Source organism: Balaenoptera ricei, chromosome 14 (genome assembly GCF_028023285.1).
Source record: "Balaenoptera ricei isolate mBalRic1 chromosome 14, mBalRic1.hap2, whole genome shotgun sequence".
Taxonomy (NCBI): Eukaryota; Metazoa; Chordata; class Mammalia; order Artiodactyla; family Balaenopteridae; genus Balaenoptera; species Balaenoptera ricei.
In genome coordinates this window covers 4,877,638-4,884,906 of record NC_082652.1, presented here as the reverse complement: position 1 = coordinate 4,884,906, position 7,269 = coordinate 4,877,638, and the positions used below count along the sequence as shown (strand labels likewise).

At 47.6% G+C, this 7,269-nt stretch overlaps 1 long non-coding RNA gene across 7 annotated transcripts in view; it reads left to right on the top strand.

Annotated features, from left to right (window-relative positions):
* Positions 1-49: 49 nt before the first annotated feature.
* The window catches only part of LOC132347437 (uncharacterized), a 213,312-nt gene continuing 206,092 nt past the window's right edge, over positions 50-7,269 (top strand). For all 7 annotated transcript variants that reach the window (XR_009497186.1, XR_009497191.1, XR_009497185.1 and 4 more), the window contains exons 1-2: positions 50-331; positions 3,689-3,765. This is a non-coding gene — a long non-coding RNA (uncharacterized LOC132347437). The remainder of the gene's footprint in view (positions 332-3,688; positions 3,766-7,269) is intronic.

Here is a 7,269-nt window from a genome sequence, read left to right as displayed (position 1 = left end):
CATGTGGGCGGGGCCGGGCCTGGGGAGGGGCGGGGCCAGGGCGGGGCGGGGCCGGGAGTCCGGAGGGTCCGGAGCCCGGGAGGGCACAGAGGCTGGAGGAAAGTTGTGGGATCCGAGCCCCAGCCGCCGCCGGAGCCGGAGCCGCCGGGGCGAGGACCACCCAGCGGGGATCCGGCACGACCTTCGGACCCGCCCAGTTCGGCTGCCCGGGTCGCCCCGGGGTCGGGGGCAGCCGCGGGGGCCGCGGGCGGGAGGCGTGAACCCGGGGGCTGCATGATGCGCTCCAAACACAGGGGCCCCGGGGCTGTGCGGGGCACCCTGCCGGGCAGAGGTAAGGCAGGGGCGGGGGCGTCTGTCGCGCCGGTCCTTGGGCGGGGGTCGCTTGAACTTGGGGTTTGTTGGGGAAATCTGGAGAGGGCGCTGCTGCCACCGGCAGCGCCTCTGCGGGGCCCCTTCCCTGGATGGGCAGACCCTGGGGCAGCCTCGTGGGGGGCTGGGGCAAACGTGTCCGTTCCAGGCTCTTCAGAACCCCTGCCTGAAACCATCTGAAGCACCTGGAGTCGGACTGCGTTCTGATCCCGGAAGTGAGGAGGGGGCGTGGCTGAGGGCATGCGTTTACTGCCCTCCACTGGGGCTTTCGTGGGGTCTACCCCCAGCCCACACTGAACACATTATGACACCTGGGATCCAGTGAGCGGGGTCCGGTTATGTGAACCCCCTTTTCCGCCAAGCATAGGATCACCTCCAAGCCCCCATCTGCACCTTGTCAAACTGGGACTGGCGGAGAGCCTGGCTTTTCGCGCCCCTTCTGCCCAACCCCAGGTCCCAGAGCTGCTCGTGGAGCACCGAGGCAGGCGCGCTCACAACGCAGCTACAGCAAACCCGAGCTTGGCAGAATTCGGGGACTCCCCCTGACACCCCAGATTTGGTCCGATGTGATTTGGGGGTTGCAGGTAGGGGTTGTCGGGCCCAGAGACGCTGCTGGGTGCGAGTCTCTGGAACAGAACCGGGCTTCCCAGGAGTCCCCTACCTGCAGCCTTTCACCCCAGTGCCCGGTCCGCCAGGGGAACGCGCGGCGTCTTGGAGTGGAGGGAATGTCCTGGACACGTCGGACACAGCCCAGCGTCTGGAGCATTCACTAGCAGACCAGCTGGTGATACGACTATTGTTATTTTCACTGTGCACACTTGGGGCGGGGGTCACCGTGCCGAGTCGGGGGGTGGGGCGGGAGAGTGGTCTCCAAGCTCCTGGCGCAGGTGGCATCAAGCGCCCTTTCTCGCCCAGCACTGGCTTTGGTGGCCCTGGGGACCTGCGAGGGGCCAGGCCTCAGCCCCGCAGGGACGCTGGCGGCCCACGGCTTCTGCCAGGGTCCTGGGTGCGGATGCAGGAGGACAGAAAGCGAAAATGTGTTTGTGTTGCTGCCTGCGCAGTAGCGAAGGGTCTGCAGGGCCGCGTGGGTTAAAGGCACTGGCAGCGGGGCCAGGGCATCTCTGCATCTTGCTTCCCTGCCCAGGTTCCACTCCAGCCCCTGCACGAGCTGACGGTCAAAAACTAAACCCAACTCAGTGGGAATCTATTTTTCTCTCCTTCCTGAGACTCTTTAAGCTGGGCTTGATGCACTTTGATAGAGGTACTGAGACACACCACCAACTGATGTTAAAAAGTTGCATTTGCTCTTCAGAAATCCACCTTCCTTGAAATTTGAAATTCTCCTTCTGTCAGTCTAGTCTTGAGACAGCTTTCAGTCTCTGTGTGTGTATGCACAAGTTGTGTGCGTGTGTATGTATACCTGTTGTTGTTTTTTTTTTAAAATGTGCCTAAACTCAGATTCATCTAGAGATGGGCCAAAGAAACAATAGTCTGACACAACACTCCAGAAAAAGCTGGCTGTTCTGGATTTATTAAGAGGTGGAATCGTTCTGTTCTTTATGGGCAATTTAAGGTACTTTTCAGGCATAATCCTGACTGCATACTTGCAGACTTTAGAAATTGACATCCTCATATGAGGAGGATAGATTTTAACAAGCTGTTTAAACAAACTGGAGCATGTAGTGTCCCTGTAATTTATGCTCAACTAAGCAGGCCCTTCCATGAAAAAAACTTAAGGTGCCAACATCAGGTGGAAACATAAATCTTCTAAGATCTGCTATTTGAAAGAGTCACTCCACAACTGGGCCAACACTCAGTGTATAAAACTGTCCTCATGTTGAGAAAGTTCTGTCTTCATCACTATTCTAAACCCCCTCCCACTTCCAGTGCAGATAAATATTCTTATTCAAGGAGACTGTACAGAAAAAAAGAAACCCTTTGATTCTATTTCAAGCCAACCAGTAATCCAGATCAGAGGAAATAGCTGTGTACCTGGAGCAACTATGTCAAGTGCAAGCATCACACGGGAGCAGGGATGAGGAAACGGCACACTGAATGGAAGGATTGCTAAATTCTCTCAGCTCATGGGACTACATGTGATTTATTTAGAATCAAACATCGATCATCCAGAAAGGCATATATTTAAAAGCAAAATTGTCCTTCTCCATTTCTCCCTATTTCTAGCCTTGCTCCTAAGGGGAGCCATTTAAAACTCTTTATCGGTTTTTGTTTTTTATTTCTTTTGGCGATCGCCTCCTAGTAGGGCTGTTTATTAATGTGGCCAACTCTAATGCTACTTTATCTGTAATCATTTTCCTCCCTTCTTCACTTACAGAATCCAGGTTGTGTTTGCAACGCAGCATGCCCATCTCAGGATTAAAAAAAAATAACTACATTTCCCAGACACCCTTGCAGAAAGGAATAGTCACATGACATGAATATGCCCAATGAGATGCAAGTGTCGGTTCTGGGACGGGGCTTTTGGGGAAGCCCAGCGTCCCGGATCTAAGAGCGTGGGACAGAAGATACGCTGGCCCTGGGGAGGCCGCCTGTCAACCCCAGGGCTTGTGAGCAGTCTGCACGGTCCCGGTGGGTTTCTCTCCTTTCTGGTGCGGGCTTGCGTAGACAGCTCGGGCAGCCCCTGGGTTCTTGGTCTCCCAGCTTCTTGCATTAGCAACAGGTTTCCTCCTCAGAGAGAGTTTCCTGTCCCTGTGGGTTGCATGGGGATCGCTGAATTAATTTCTGTGGTCACGTCGGGCTGACTTTGCCCAAACCCTTGTACTACTTGGACTTCAATGGATCCCAGCTCTGAGGCCAGGAGGCTGAGAGTCTAAGTGGGCAGAGACCCGGATTCCGTGGCAGATTTACCCAAGGACGGAGGAAGGGGCATGAGAGTTAAAAAGAAGTGATGTTTGGGCCCAGGGTCCTGGCTGCTCACCAAAAATGAACTCTGAGTGAGAGAAGAGGATATAAAAGACCATTCGAATACATTTTAGCCATATGCAAGTGACCACTCATGCAGCTTCCACTTCACACTCATGCGTAGCATGTAGGCTCTTTCCAAGGATGCTAGCACATTACTCATGTACCATGGAGAGTCATTTCCTGCAAATTACAGAACAAATTCCTTTCACATATATATGACATCACTAACGAAATGCAGCTCAGATTTCTCTACTTCATTTGTAAACTGCTTTTTGATCTAACTCAGCATCTTTCTTTTTCTTTCCTTCGTCTTCCTACTTAGCCATAGAAGACCAAGGAGACCATTGGCATCATACGAAGATTGTTCTCACTGTGAACTCTCTTCCTGTGACAGGTCACATCCTCAGAGCAGATATCACCTTCCTGGAAGAAACCAGTGTTTTCTGAGGAACTCAAGTTCACAGTGCAGAGGTAAGTCATTATTTATATTCAAAGCTAATTGGTTGCCAGCATTACATGCAAGCTATCCTTATGGGCTAGTATTTTTCTTTTGGAGAATACTTTCTTTTTTGGGGGATGAATGCCAGATTTAAGCTTTTGAAGGCAAACAAGTTAGTTTCATTTTAATAGGAACTCAAAAGTGCATGTGAGGTATGTAATTTGCCTGAGCTGATCCAAAGTGCAGATTATTTTCTACATTGAAGAAATAGATTAGGAAGACCAAGCATCATGGGAAAATTGCTATGCTTTTCAGAGATGTCAGACTGTGTCATGGGATTGGAACTCCTGTTCAAATGAGGATACCATCTCCTGTCCAGAAGTTTCAGTTTTCTCACAGGGGTTGCTTTAAGATGTCTGTGGACCCATCAGAAGGGAGTCTTGAAGGCTCATTTCCAAATGCAACTAGGTGACCACTGTGCCATCAATAATAGGATGGGCAGTGCCATCCAGCTAGGGAAGGAGAGGCTGGATGAAATCACGTTCCACTTGCAGAGAGGTTGGCACCCTTGGCCTTTATGGGGCCCAGGAACATTCTGAGCTCAGCGGGCTGTAGTTGGAGACAAAGTTGTCATCAGGGCATTGCCAAACAAGAAGGCGTGGTGGTCAGTGCCCTCATGACTATCACTAGTTCATCACTGGTTTGTTCACTGTGAGGTACTTGCCCTGGGGTCGGCCAGTGGTTGAAGGCATGAAGCAGGTGAGATTTTGCCCAGTGCTCGGGAGATGTATATTCAAGAAGAGAAAAAATAGTTTCTAATGTCAGAAAGCCTTTGGCGTGAGACTGAAGGACAAATCATGTGCATGCACAGAAATACAGTCTAAATCTAAAGGGAGGGAGTGGGCCAGCAGGGATACCAGTATGAAGAGAGGACAGAGACATGGCCACTTAGACCTTGTGTTCTCATTAAAGGGGAAGAGGATGTTGCTTTCTTTTGTACAAATGAGAATACTAGCTGAAAGGTCGAATGCATGCAACAAGAGGGTGTAAGAAGATATAAGTATCTTGACATCACATTTTGGGTTAAAAAAACGCTGAGGCTAACACCTATTTTTTTTACTTGTTGAGATAGAGTGTTAGCACATTAAAACCTGGGAAAGTCTCAATTATTAGGGTGACATGGCAGTGGCAGACTAACAGAAGACTGTCCACAAGAAAATTACTCAGCAGAGGTATATCATGTCTTAATTAAAAAGCAAACAGTCATTTTTCAATGTATGGTGCTGGGGTCATTGGACACCAAAGGCAAAATAAATGAACCTTAACCTAAATGTCACACTTTTTACAAAAATTAACTCAGAATGGATCACAGATTTAAATGTAAAATGTAAACTAATACAACTTTTATCAGGAAACCTAGAACATCTTTAGGACCTAAGACTTGGTGAGCAATTCTGAAACTTGACACTGAGAGCTTGATGCATAAAAGAGAAAAAAAAGATAAACTGGACCTCATCAAAATTAAAGGTGTTTAATCTGCAAAAGACTCTGTTAAGAAGATGAAAAGAAATTATAGACTGAAAGAAAATATTTGCAAACAACATATCTGACGGAAAAAAATCAAAGTTCAATAATATTTTTAAAATGGTGTATTTTGGCAAGACTGGGTAAACAACAAGAAAAGACATTTCGTTGAAGAAAAATATGAATGGCAAGTAAGCATATGAAAAAGATGTTTTACATCACTAGCAGTTAGGGAAGTGCAAACTAAGACCAAGATGAGATGAGAAATAACTACACACCTGTTAAGATAGCTAAAATTTATACGTGTATGTATATAATCATTTATTGCATATATATATTTATGCGCGCACACACACACACACACACTGCCAAATGTTTGTGTGAATTTGGAGAAATGGATTTCTCATGCATGCTGGTGGGAACGTAAAATGGTACAGCCAATCTGGAAAATAGTTGGGCAGTTTCTTCGAAATTCAAACATGAAATTCAAACATTTACCATGCAAGCCAGCAATGGCACTCCTGGGCATTTACTTATTTTATTACTTATTTACCTGTACATGAATGTTCATAGCAGCTTTATTTGTAATAACCTTAAACTGGAAACAATCCACAGGTCCTTTAATGGGTGAATAGTTAATACGTAGAACATCCATACCATGGGACACTACTCGGCAATAAAAGGAGTTTTAAAAAAATTTTTTTATTTGGCGGAGCCTCGGGTCATGCAGGGATCTTAGTTCCCCCACCAGGGTCCGAACCCCAGCCGCCTGCAGTGGAAGTGCGGAGTCCTAACCACTGGACGGCCAGGGAAGTCCCGGGATGTACTGTTGATACAACAGCTTGAATTGATCTCAGGGGCTTTAGGTTGAATGAAAATAAACCACCCCCTAAAGGCCATGCATACAACGTGTCCCCATATATAACAGTTTTTGATATGACAGGTTTATAGAGCTGGAGAGGAAATTATTGGTCACCAAGAATTCGGGGTGGTGGTGAATTGCTGGATTCCAGAAGGTCATGAGTGTTGCCCTTGAAGCTGTCTCTGGGCCTCTCCCAGAGACAGTGTCTGTTGGCACTGCCAGGTCAGGAGATCTTCGCCCAGAAGTTTCTCTCTGCCCGGTGCACACCATGGACTCTGGCTGTCTTTCCAAAACTCTGCACTTAGTTCTCTCCTGGGCTCCCAGTCAGGGCAGTGACAAGGTTGGGGTGGAAAAGCAATCTCAGGAAATATGGGACCAAATAGAGCTTCATTTCTCATTCAGTACATGGACATCGGTTGTAACACCCACTGAGGGGAAAAAGACTGATGCCACTGCACTGAATTTTGAGATTAAACGGAGGGAGGATGGCTTGTCCGAGCACGAGGTATTTATCAGTACACGTCCCTGTGGCTTCATGACATGTTCCTAAATTCTGATACAGCATTTTGTGATCAGCTGGCTCTGGGACAAATGAGGATCTGCCAGCTGATGTTTATGACTTTCCGTATCAGCTTTCAGACAAAATTTGTCTTCCATTTTGCTTGAGGTGTGGTGGATCAGAAGCCTAAACCTCCTAGAATTCCCAGAAGGATTTGCCACAGGAATTGAGAGAGAGGACACAGCCTTAAATTTTTTGTAAATCGATCTTTAGGAGATGTCGTAAACCTATCTGTAATTAAAGCTTACTTAAGATTTGCATTTCCTTTAATTGTCTTTTCTGTATTTGAAACACAAGGAGAATTTAAAGATCTACTTAGAAGGTTCAATCTGAATGTTTTAGTCCCAAGTCTGTCTGGCTGTGTGTCTGCTCCCTTCAAATGGAAAATATTCTTGTGCTACAGCAGGGGTTTTAAGGAATGTTGCCTAGCCCTACCCTTCCATCTCAAGGTCTCAGTGCTAGGTGTGCTGGTTGCTACTGAGGTATCATTGTTCCTAAGCCAACTTAGTAAAGAGAGCTACGAAAGGTACATATGCATACTAGCCCTTGTACCCACATACACACACATCTATCTATCTATCTGTCCGTCCA